This window comes from Xenopus laevis, chromosome 3S (genome assembly GCF_017654675.1).
Source record: "Xenopus laevis strain J_2021 chromosome 3S, Xenopus_laevis_v10.1, whole genome shotgun sequence".
NCBI lineage: Eukaryota > Metazoa > Chordata > Amphibia > Anura > Pipidae > Xenopus > Xenopus laevis.
The window spans coordinates 1,573,033-1,586,263 of record NC_054376.1 but is presented as its reverse complement, the minus strand read 5'-3'; the positions used below and the strand labels follow the sequence as shown (position 1 = coordinate 1,586,263).

The 13,231-nt window shown below is 43.7% G+C and overlaps 1 long non-coding RNA gene across 1 annotated transcript; it reads left to right on the top strand.

The window, feature by feature from the left end:
• Positions 1 to 1,555: 1,555 nt before the first annotated feature.
• On the top strand, positions 1,556 to 3,623 carry LOC108712440. The gene is made up of 3 exons (XR_001934978.2): positions 1,556 to 1,957; positions 2,432 to 2,568; positions 3,114 to 3,623. It is a non-coding gene; the product is annotated as an uncharacterized LOC108712440 (long non-coding RNA).
• Positions 3,624 to 13,231: the final 9,608 nt, after the last annotated feature.

Here is a 13,231-nt window from a genome sequence, read left to right as displayed (position 1 = left end):
TCAGGCCTCTCCTATTCATATTCCAGTCTCTTATTCAAATTGGTGCGTGGTTGCTAGGGGAATTTGGACCCTAGCAACCAGATGGCTGAACTTGCAAACTGGAGAGCTGCTGAATAAAAATCTGAATAACTCAAAAACCACAAATAATAATAAAAAAAAAAAAACAATTACAAATTGTCTCAGAATATGTTTCTGTACATCATACTAACAGTTAACTCAGAGATCAACGACCTCTTTAAGTGCAAGGGTTTTACAGGTGCAATTTCGTACGTTTCTATGCTGAATTCTCTCTCTCTGCTAATAGTAAATGAGGCCCGGTGTCTCGGCATTATGGCAGCTCCCACGGATGATTAATAACTGATGAGCCGGGGCTTGTGCTCACAATCTATCAGCCCTAGGGACACAGTTTTCCTTTATTTTGCCTTTGGCACAAAGTTATTTGTTGGAAAAACAAACAAGAGTTGATACAAGTTCGTATTTGAGCCTCAGGGCTGCCCCTCCCTTTAGACCCCCTGTTAGCATTCAAGAGGGGGTTTGTGTCTGATGAGACAGCAGGGGGAGCATGGAGGGGCTATTGTGTCTCTATGCTAATTGCCCTGTGTGCTGATAATGGGGCCACTGTCTCTTCTGCCTGCTGGGATCTGATAAACCCATGAATCCCTTTTACATGACAGGCAGTGGGATTCTAACCTTATTTGCACTTGGTCTTCTTCAAAAATAAATTCAAATTAATGACACTGACTTTCAAAGCACTTCATAACTCTGCCCCACCCTACATCTCTGAACTCATCTCTATATACTCACCCACTCGCTTACTAATCTCCTCTACTGACCTGCTACTCAACTCTTCTCTCATGTGATTTAGTTTTATAATCACATTTACTTTACAGTGCTACGCAATATGTTGGCGCTATATAAATACATGTTAATAATAATAATAATAATCTTGCCCTACTGTCTCCATCTTGCCCTACTGTCTCCATCTTGCCCTACTGTCTCCATCTTGTCTTACTGTCTCCATCTTGCCCTACTGTCTCCATCTTGCCCTGCTGTCTCCATCTTGCCCTACTGTCTCCATCTGGTCCTACTGTCTCCATCTTGCCCTGCTGTCTCCATCTTGCCCTACTGTCCTCATCTTGTCCTACTGTCTCCATCTTTTCCTACTGTCTCCATCTTGCCCTACTGTCTCCATCTTGTCCTACTGACTCCATCTTGCCCTACTGTCTCCATCTTGCCCTACTGTCTCCATCTTGTCCTACTGTCTCCATCTTGTCCTACTGACTCCATCTTGCCCTACTGTCTCCATCTTGTCCTACTGTCTCCATCTTGTCCTACTGACTCCATCTTGCCCTACTGTCTCCATCTTGTCCTACTGACTCCATCTTGCCCTACTGTCTCCATCTTGTCCTACTGACTCTATCTTGTCCTACTGTCTCCATCTTGTCCTACTGACTCCATCTTTTCCTACTGGCTCCATCTTGCCCTACTGTCCCCATCTTGTCCTACTGACTCTATCTTGTCCTACTGTCTCCATCTTGTCTTACTGACTCCATCTTTTCCTACTGTCTCCATCTTGCCCTACTGTCTCCATCTTGTCCTACTGACTCCATCTTTTCCTACTGTCTCCATCTTGCCCTACTGTCCCCATCTTGCCCTACTGTCTCCATCTTGTGTAACCTTCTACTCAAAGAGATTCGTTTGTCTCACATGACACGGGCACCCCTCCTCGGATAGCTAAAATTCGACCATTTCACTGAGGGCAGACGGTTAGGGGAACCTTCATAGCGTATCCTCACATCGGAATCGAGCCCTTTCGGCTGGGGAGCAGTCCTTAGAGGGTCAGACAGCTCAAAGAATAGGGAAGCCGGATGAGAAAAAGCTGCAGATCAATCTGTTAGTTCAATTTACTCCAAAAGCTGGGAAGCAGACTGCCTAAACAGCCAATACCTAGACCCAGGTGAGTGGTCACCTAAAGAAGATGTTTTGTTAAGAAATTACACTGAAGTGGGGAATTCCGGAGATGGACCTAATGGCAGCTCGAACAATCGGAAGGTACTTGCCTTCATGACCAGATACAGGGATTCCGTGGCCCAAAACTCTGACGCCCTAACAGCCCTGGGATTTTCATATGGACATCACGAGGAAACTTCAGGAGACTTCAGAAAACAAACTTCTCCAAGTGCCATCCCGCCGGCGATTTACATTCTAGCTGGTGGGAAGGCAGTTTGAGGAGATAAGTTGCCCGAAGAAGAGGCGATTAATTGACTGGCGAGTAGAATCTGAGCATGTGTCTCCCCTTAGTGTCCTTTCTCCAACTGCAGGATCTAAATCCCCATGGTGCCTGTGTCCCCCAATGTAGGAGAAGAGAAAAAGATTTAACGGTAAGTCAAAAATCTCGCTTTCACATTTGTTGTCTCTTTATTTTCTCCAGAAAAAACTGAAGTATTTCCCAGTGTGTGTAAATACGAGAGGGCAAGATGAGGAGAGCGCAGAAGAAGGGCTAAGCAGCTTCCCCAGAAACATCAATTCTGTCAGCCCCATGTTCCATTTCAACACAACAGAGAATCTGTGAGTCCATTAGGATAATGAATATAATAAACCAAGCAATGCAATGGGGTTGCCCTGTAGAATGGGTTGTGTTGCCCTGTAGAATGGGTTGAATTAGGGATTATGGGTAGATGGGTCTCCAAATGGTTGTTGGCTTTGGTTCCTGGAACTGGGAATATGGTTAGAAGATTGATAAGAGATGGGGGCTCAGAGGGACTTTTGGACAATGTCCCCTCTAATTCCTTCTTGACTGTGTGTGTAAAACAATTATTTTGTGTGCATATTTTAAACTTGTGTGTGCAATTTTTAAAAACTGTGTGCGCAGGTCAGAATAAATGCAAAGTTTTGTGTTTTCAAACAATATTCTTTGTGCGCACCACCCTATGTTGTATCAGAATCTGTGCGCCGCACAGCTTAGAGGGAACATTGCTTTGGGCTAGTGTAATATACTGGGAAAAGATCCTAGAATTGGTTCATTGTGGGTAGGGATCTGGTACCACGAATGGTAGTGTGTGGAGTAGAAAGTGAAGGTTTTCTTTGACTTGTTCTATATTCCCTATTAACAGCTATAAGAAGTATGTGTTCCTTGACCCACTTGCTGGGGTCGTGACTCGTACTAACTCTGCATTAGAAGGAGATGATGAAGACAAGCTTTTTTAAGCGCCCCTATCCATCACAAAGAGGGAGCAGCAAGTAGGCAGTTGGTCACTGGATGTTCTAACAGGTTATTGTTTCCTTCTTTCCCTTTAGACACCAGAGAATTACTTCTATGTACCAGACCTGAGACAGGTCCCCGAAATAGATGTCCCTTACTCTCTGCTGGACTTGCTGGGGGTGGCTGATGATCTCATGTATAGCTCTGACCTTGGGCCTGGTATCGCTCCTTATGCACCCGGAGTTCTTATACCTGATATATATAAATATATACAGGTATGGGATCCTATAGAGATACCATTTTATTTGTAACTGCACTGGAAAGCCCGGAATGTGCTGATCATTGGCCACAAAATTATATATATAAGTATTAACAGGTATGGGACTTTGTTATCCAGATCCCAGACCTGGGGTTTTCCGGATAACAAATCTTTCGATCTCCATACTTTTAGGGGCCGATTCACTAAATTCGAGTGAAGGATTCGAAGTAAAAAAACTTCGAATTTCTAAGTGTTTTTTGGGCTACTTCGACCATCGAATGGGCTACTTCGACCTTCGACTATGACTTCGAATCGAAGGATTCGAAGTAAAAATCGTTCGACTATTGACCATTCGATAGTCGAAGTACTGTCTCTTTAAAAAAAACTTCGACCCCCTACTTCGGCAGCTAAAAGCTACCGAAGTCAATGTTAGCCTATGGGGATGGTCCCCATAGGCTTGCCTAAGTTTTTTTTGATCGAAGAATATTCCTTCGATCGTACGATCGCAGTATTTGCGCTAAATCCTTCGACCTCGATATTCTAAGTCGAAGGATTTCAATTCCTAGTCGAATATCGAGGGTTAATTAATGATAGATCCTATATAAATATCATTTTATTTTTAACTGCACTGGAAAGCCCTGAATGTGCTGATCATTGGCCACAAAATTGTATTTATAAATATATACAGGTATGGGACTTGTTATCCAGAATTCTTGGGACCTGGGGGTTCCTTCGATCAGGAAATTGTTAGGAAGCCTGTGGGGACCTTCCCCATAGGCTAACATTGGCCTCGGTAGGTTTTAGGTGGCGAACTAGGGGGTCGAAGAAATTTTTAAAGAGACAGTACTTCGACTATCGGTTTTTAGTTCGAATCGTTCGATTCGAAGGTCGTAGTCGAAGGTCGAAGTAGCCATATTCGACCATTCGAAATTCAAACTATTTTTCCTCTATTCCTTCACTCGAACTAAGTAAATGGGCCCCTAACTGTAATGGGGAAATTATTTTTGTTATGTTCTCCGGCATTAATACTTCAAAAGGGGTGAGGGCAATATCAGCTGCAAGTATATAAAATATATGTGAGTGGGCACTAAGGGGTAACTGATATTCATAAGAATATATATCTCTGCATAGAGGACTATCCACAAAGTAGCCATGCGTATACCAGATGGAACAATATTGCTGATTATCAGGAACAGTTTATTGACCCAGTGATATTTTATATGTTAGGACTGGTTGATTTACCTACAACCGCAAATACTGAGATAATAGCAGAAGCGGTTAAGGCTGGGGAAAAGATACCTCAAAGCGATGAAAAAGAAAATAATCCCAGTCCTGTGAATATTGAAGAGTCACATGAGCAGATTACTGAGCCGCAGGTCACCGAGCCAAAGGAGGGGCTTCAAGAAAAAGACGCGGTTGACACAAAAAAAGAAAAGAAAAAGAAACGTCGACTTTTCTCGTTTTCAAAGAAAAAAGTTAAAGAAGCCAATGAAAAGCAAAAGAATGCCGAGGAAGAAAAAAATCCCAGTCCTGTGAATTTTGAAGAGTCACATGAGCAGATTACTGAGCCGCAGGTCACCGAGCCAAAGGAGGGGCTTCAAGAAAAAGACGCGGATGACACCAAAAAAGAAAAGAAAAAGAAACGTCGACTTTTCTCGTTTTCAAAGAAAAAAGTTAAAGAAGCCAATGAAAAGCAAAAGAATGAAAAAAATCCCAGTCCTGATGTAAAAGACAATGATGTTGAAAAGATGGCGATTTTTTGCTTTTTTAAACAAAAAAGCAAAAGAAGAGAATGGAACAGAAAAGTTAGACTTCTAAAGGATACGGCACATGGCAATTTGTATTCCTCATATCTCTCCAAGTTTGTAATAATGTGAACAATGTGAAATAAAAAAATAATATTTATAAAAAAAAATCCACTGAGTTAGATTTTGTATTTAGGCTGATCTGTGTCTGGAATGGGAATTGAACCAGTTTCTCTCAGACCCAATATGACAACAAACATTGCTCTTGGGTAGTGATCTCCAATGCACAATCCCTTGGGTATATTTCCCTCTTAAAAATGTAATGAATGAATGAATTTCCATATCTGATGCCCATTTGTTATGGTAATGCCAAACTATCTATCTTGGAATGTTCTGCCAATGCTACACTCTAATGTTTTATGTAGATAATTACTATTGTACAGCGTATGGCCAACAGCAGCAATGCTTGAGTATCAATATGGATTTATTAATACTAGCTTAGACAATCTGTAGAACTGATCTGAATATCTGCCATTGAGTATAGCTGGCCATAGATGTTGAGATTTTTAAAAGATCAGATCCTGATTGTGAGACCACGATCTTCTCGGAATGATCGTACGAATTTAGGCGGAAGACAGAGGGAAGCAGTTCGGGGAGATTAGTCGCCCCAAAGAAGAGGCGATAAGTCGCTGGGCGACTTAATCTCCCCAAATCTCCCAGTGTGACCTTACCCGAACCTGTATTATTGTTTGTCATTTGGCCCTTAAGGCAGAGACACATGGTCAGATTCGGAGAGGTTAGTCCCCCGGCACGAGGTGCAAAAGTGGAGGGCACAAGGCAGACCCGTCCTTACACTTAGATCCTTTGCAGTCTTGGGTGTCTGAATAATTAGGATGACAGGAAGGGCAACACCTACAGTAAGTGCCTCCCCCCGTCCGTCCCTCGTGTATAGAGCCCCAGAAACGAGCGAAATAACCTGCTCCCACAGGCATTTACCAGTATGGAAGGCCCAGTAATGCTCTATCCTCAAAATCACTTTGGGAGCCAGTCCATCAAATGCGTGCCTGACCCAGCAGTGGGGTTGCCAGGTTGGCGCTTTTCCAGCCAAATTGGGCTACTAATTTAAAGCCCAGGCGGGTTTGAAAAGTACAAACTAGACAAAGTACAGATTTGAGCTACTCTTTGGGTCTTTGGCTGGTTTGTACCAAGTACCAGGCCTACATCTCCCAATGCATGTTGGGTAAAGGAGTTTTAACAATTTGCCAACTGCCAAGTTTAATGTAAGACTACAATACCCAGCATGCAACGGGACTGACTTGTGTAGAAGTCGGAAATTACCAGATTTTGGGCTCTGTACCCCAGTCTCCCATCACTCTTAAGCATTTTCGCATTTTGCAGTCACTTTCCTCAATTTCAGAAAATTTTGGGGCAAAAATCTGCTGGCCACCAAAATGTCTAGAGGTTGAGCTGTTTTACCAATATTTATTGAAATTGTATTTGTATTAGGCCTTATGGGGCCCCTATAACTCTTGGGCCCCCCTCTGTAGTTATACTCCCCCTGTGCAAAGGAAGTAGAGACAGTCACACGAGTACCAGGAAATACACTCCCCTGTGCGAAGGAAGTAGAGACAGTCACACGAGTACCAGGAAATATACTCCCCCGTGCAAAGGAATTAGAGACAGTCACACGAGTACCAGGAAATACACTCCCCCGTGCGAAGGAAGTAGAGACAGTCACATGAGTACCAGGTAATACACTCCCCCGTGCAAAGGAAGTAGAGACAGTCACATGAGTACCAGGAAATACACTCCCCCTGTGCAAGGAATCTAAAGGGGAAGTTCACCTTGTCCAAGGAAAGTGCAACGAGATGATTACTGGGATGAATTTAAGGGCATTATTGTCGGCTCAGATTGTGTCTGTACAATGTGCTGTGTTTGTGCCAGACATATGGATCCATGTTGCATTTGTGCACACATGCACTGGAGCCAGCGAATGTCCCATAGTATCAACCCTCTTAACACATTGGTGCTTTCAAATTGCCCTATAGATATCTCTACAATGTCAGTAGGCGGCCATTGTGGGCAGCCAATAAGCTGGCAGCTGGGTCTGGAGGGTGCAAGGGAGCAGTTTTTTATATGATAGTTTTAGCTTTGCCTTATTGTTTAGCAGCAGTGCAGTAAATGCTTCTGTGTAACTGAATATCATTTGCTTGTAGCCCATTAGTGCCCCTGAGCTGTACCCGCTGTTACCCTTCTATCTGTCTGTTCCAGAATATGCCCAGCTGTTTGCCGCTCTCATTGCCGGACGGCCAAGGATGCGGAGCTTCTGATCGACTCTCTGCCCAGGGAGGAATCCACGGCGGCCCTGCAGGTCTGTATTAGGGTTAAACCCATTGTTGTACAACTCCCAGCACCCTTAGCCAGGCAGGTGCACTTCACTTACAAATTACAATACAAAGTATGAGAAATAGAAATTCTTACTGACACATGTGTATCATGAATGTGTAGTAACCGCAGAGCTGACACTCTAATCCCTTGTCTGTACTGGACAAGATCCAGACGGCACTCGCTGACATTGCTCAGTCCCAGCTAAAGACTCGCAGCAGAGCTCACACTCACCCTCTCACTGAATCCTAACAGCAGGGGGCGCTCATTCCCCACACAATATCAAACCATTACACTGACTGTCACATAATCAGCCTGAGAGCATTAAATTGCACTGGGGGCTCTGCTCCTATAGAAACTGCCCCTGATCCCTAGAGAGGGGCAATTATCTGCCAGCGCCTGGATATTGCCCCGAGGGGACCCGTCTCTCTCTCCCTGTGGCAATTGCTTCTGTTATACCTCATGCCTGATACTGACACCCCCTGTGGCCCCTCTCTGCCCAGAGCACCCCCTCACTCACGCTTCATAGGAGAGGAATCATTTAAAGGGAAAATATGCCAATGTGTGTGTGTGAGCCTTTCTTCTATAATACAATAGCACTCACCTTCATATGTCATATTCTGTGTCTCTGCAGCTCCCAGAGTGGGGGCATTAAATAGGGGCGTGAAGGTCAGTTAGGGGGAGATTTGGGGTGAGTGTTTATTTGTACCCTAGGTACCCCTGGAACTATAGCAGGGTGACACCCCAATGTTTCTATATATCTGTAACCTTGTTATGAGCTAAGGGGACCCAGCCTGAAGGTCAGTTAGGGGGAGATTTGGGGTGAGTGTTTATTTGTACCCTGGGTACCCCTGGAACTATAGCAGGGTGACACCCCAATGTTTCTATATATCTGTAACCTTGTTATGAGCTAAGGGGACCCAGCCTGAAGGTCAGTTAGGGGGAGATTTGGGGTGAGTGTTTATTTGTACCCTGGGTACCCCTGGAACTATAGCAGGGTGACACCCCAATGTTTCTATATATCTGTAACCTTGTTATGAGCTAAGGGGGCCCAGTCTGAAGGTCAGTTAGGGGGAGATTTGGGGTGAGTGCTTATTTGTACCCTGGGTACCCCTGGAACTATAGCAGGGTGACACCCCAATGTTTCTATATATCCGTAACCTTGTTATGAGCGGCTAGAAGTGTGTTGGGGAGGAGCTTAGTCTGCAGACAGACAGACAGACAGACAGATATTGATAATGTGACATTTCCCAGAACAGAAGGGGAGGCTGCAGCAGACAGTTGGGGGGGGGGAGTCTGTAATTTAGACACCAGCTTTATATTTAGAATGGAATGTTCTTGATGTTGGCAGATAATGTTTATATAGAAACAGATGTAAAGTAATTCCTGTTAAAAGGATACTACACCTTTAAATGAACAGTTAGTATGAGATGCAGACAGGGATAGTCTGAGGCAATTTGCAATTTGCAGTTGGTCTTGGTATTTAATTTCCAATTGACTTTTTGGTTGTGCAGCTTTCCATTGGAGATTATCAGCAGCTATCTGGTTGCTAGGGGCCAATTCACCATAGCAACCATACTGTGGTGAGCATGAGAGCCTGGAAAGAGACAAATAAAAGTAACAATGATGATGTAGCCTTACAGCACAGGGGTCAGTGACCCCTCTCCTATTTGAAAACTGGATAATTTGTAACCTATTAATATGACCAACTAAAAAAGCCGCTGAGAGGCCGTTCAATACTGAAAGGTTGGTTTAACTCTTTAATGACAGTGTAGCATTGTTGGGAATCTATAGTTTCCCCCAGGGTGACTGATACAACTGTCATTAGATTGCAAGCTCCCATTGGGCAGGGGCTGATGGGAATATGGAAGTTACCAGTGAAGCTGTACATAGTGTGAGTGTTGTTGAATCTCTGTCTCTCTCGGGGCAGGTAGATGTTCCCACGACCAATTGCAGGGCTGTGTCTGTGGCCAAACTGCTGACGACCCAAAGGGGGAAGTTATGATTGTGGGAGTCGTGTCTGGGCTGGGGCAGAGCTGCTTTCTGCTACTTTGTTTCATGAGTCATAACCTGGAGCAGAACCAGCTCTTTATTTATCCAGGAATAATGTCCGTTATGTTCACGGCACAAACGACTCTCTCATTAGGCTTAGGGCGTATTTACATTACAAACTACACCAGGATTTCAGCCCCGCCCCTAATGGAGCAGGTTAAGTGCAATACTGGGGGGGGGGACAAACAGATGTGACTCAGCCGGCGGCGTCTGGTCCAACCACAAACACTGATGTCATTGTCTTACACGACTCCTGCCAGAGCCCCGCCCACTCCTAGGGGTGAAGTCACTCTCCGAAAATATCTGACAGTGAGAGAGAGAGGCACCGTGTGATCCCAAGAGCCACTGGCAATTAGTCTGAATAGAATCACTTGTAAAGGGGAACTGAACCCAAACACTGTCACCTCCCCAATATCCATTCATTCTCTTCTCTGCACTGCTGCTTCTGACTCCTGATACAACTTCCCAATATCCATTCATTCCTCATTCTCACTGGGTTTATAGTTCTGTGTAACTGTCATTGTGTCTGTCCCTTTCTCTTCTCTGCACTGCTGCTTCTGACTCCTGATACAACTTCCCAATATCCATTCATTCCTCATTCTCACTGGGTTTATAGTTCTGTGTAACTGTCATTGTGTCTGTCCCTTTCTCTGCACTGCTGCTTCTGACTCCTGATACAACTTCCCAATATCCATTCATTCCTCATTCTCACTGGGTTTATAGTTCTGTGTAACTGTCATTGTGTCTGTCCCTTTCTCTTCTCTGCACTGCTGCTTCTGACTCCTGATACAACTTCCCAATATCCATTCATTCCTCATTCTCACTGGGTTTATAGTTCTGTGTAACTGTCATTGTGTCTGTCCCTTTCTCTGCACTGCTGCCTCTGACTCCTGATACAACTTCCCAATATCCATTCATTCCTCATTCTCACTGGGTTTATAGTTCTGTGTAACTGTCATTGTGTCTGTCCCTTTCTCTTCTCTGCACTGCTGCTTCTGACTCCTGATACAACTTCCCAATATCCATTCATTCCTCATTCTCACTGGGTTTATAGTTCTGTGTAACTGTCATTGTGTCTGTCCCTTTCTCTGCACTGCTGCTTCTGACTCCTGATACAACTTCCCAATATCCATTCATTCCTCATTCTCACTGGGTTTATAGTTCTGTGTAACTGTCATTGTGTCTGTCCCTTTCTCTTCTCTGCACTGCTGCTTCTGACTCCTGATACAACTTCCCAATATCCATTCATTCCTCATTCTCACTGGTTTATAGTTCTGTGTAACTGTCATTGTGTCTGTCCCTTTCTCTGCACTGCTGCCTCTGACTCCTGATACAACTTCCCAATATCCATTCATTCCTCATTCTCACTTGGTTTATAGTTCTGCGTAACTGTCATTGTGTCTGTCCCCTTCTCTTCTCTGCACTGCTGCTTCTGACTCCTGATACAACTTCCCAATATCCATTCATTCCTCATTCTCACTGGGTTTATAGTTCTGTGTAACTGTCATTGTGTCTGTCCCTTTCTCTGCACTGCTGCTTCTGACTCCTGATACAACTTCCCAATATCCATTCATTCCTCATTCTCACTGGGTTTATAGTTCTGTGTAACTGTCATTGTGTCTGTCCCTTTCTCTTCTCTGCACTGCTGCTTCTGACTCCTGATACAACTTCCCAATATCCATTCATTCCTCATTCTCACTGGGTTTATAGTTCTGTGTAACTGTCATTGTGTCTGTCCCTTTCTCTGCACTGCTGCTTCTGACTCCTGATACAACTTCCCAATATCCATTCATTCCTCATTCTCACTGGGTTTATAGTTCTGTGTAACTGTCATTGTGTCTGTCCCTTTCTCTTCTCTGCACTGCTGCTTCTGACTCCTGATACAACTTCCCAATATCCATTCATTCCTCATTCTCACTGGGTTTATAGTTCTGTGTAACTGTCATTGTGTCTGTCCCTTTCTCTGCACTGCTGCCTCTGACTCCTGATACAACTTCCCAATATCCATTCATTCCTCATTCTCACTTGGTTTATAGTTCTGCGTAACTGTCATTGTGTCTGTCCCCTTCTCTTCTCTGCACTGCTGCTTCTGACTCCTGATACAACTTCCCAATATCCATTCATTCCTCATTCTCACTGGGTTTATAGTTCTGTGTAACTGTCATTGTGTCTGTCCCTTTCTCTGCACTGCTGCTTCTGACTCCTGATACAACTTCCCAATATCCATTCATTCCTCATTCTCACTGGGTTTATAGTTCTGTGTAACTGTCATTGTGTCTGTCCCTTTCTCTTCTCTGCACTGCTGGTTCTGACTCCTGATACAACTTCCCAATATCCATTCATTCCTCATTCTCACTGGGTTTATAGTTCTGTGTAACTGTCATTGTGTCTGTCCCTTTCTCTGCACTGCTGCCTCTGACTCCTGATACAACTTCCCAATATCCATTCATTCCTCATTCTCACTGGGTTTATAGTTCTGTGTAACTGTCACTGTGTCTGTCTGTCTTTTTTGTACTGCTGCCTCTGACTCTTGAAACAGTGTAGTTCTAAGCACCTTTCTAATATCCATTCATTTGTTACTTTAAGTCTGTGTTTTTCTGCTCTCTCTGTGCGACTTGAGAATAAGTGTAGGAAAGTGCCTATCAATCAGCTTCCTCTGCTACATTGTTTCAGAAGTCAGACGCAGCAGTACATAGAATACATCTAGAGCAATCAATAATAATTACCAATACACATAAATTATGAACACTAAATGTACTTAAAATGAGAAAATTGGTATACTTACCACTGAAATTTTCCTTTCCATTAGTCCGTAAGGCAGCACATAGAGGGTTAATCTCCCGTGTCTCCTGGTAGGACAGGTAATAACAATTAATACAGCCTTTAAAACCCCCACATAGCCCCTCCCCATCATGTTATTTATCTAGCTCCTTATTTCCAATAAACACACACACATTTGATGCTTCTGTATATATTTATTTGGGTAGGGTATATTTGTGCTGCCTTACGGACTAATGGAAAGGAAAATTTCAGTGGTAAGTATACCAATTTTCTCATTCCATTACGTCCTACAGGCAGCACATAGAAGGAATTTTCTAGCTTCCCTGAATTTGGGGGGGATTCTATAACGTTTTTGACTGCACCGCCTGGAGTACTTTGCTACCAAAGGCTGTATCCTGTTGTGACAAGATGTCTAATTTGTAGTGCTTTGCAAAAGTATGAAGATTGGACCATGTGGCTGCTTTACAGATTTCCTGCGGTGAAGCATAAGCTCGTTCTGCCCACGATGTTGCCATTCCTCTTGTTGAATGGGCCTTTAAAACTTCAGGTGGACTTTTTCCATCTAATTCATAGCATAACAGGATTGCTTCTTTTATCCATCTTGCAATTGTTGACTTAGATGCTTTTTTTCCCTTGTTCTTTCCGGAAAACAGGATAAACAAGTGATCTGACTCCCTGAAGAGTTTCGTTCTGTCCAAGTAGACTAACAAACATCTTTTCAAGTCTAACTTGTGTAAATTTTCTTCCATCTCGTTTGTTGGTTCTGCACAAAACGTAGGAAGATTTATTTCTGCATTAGTACACCAA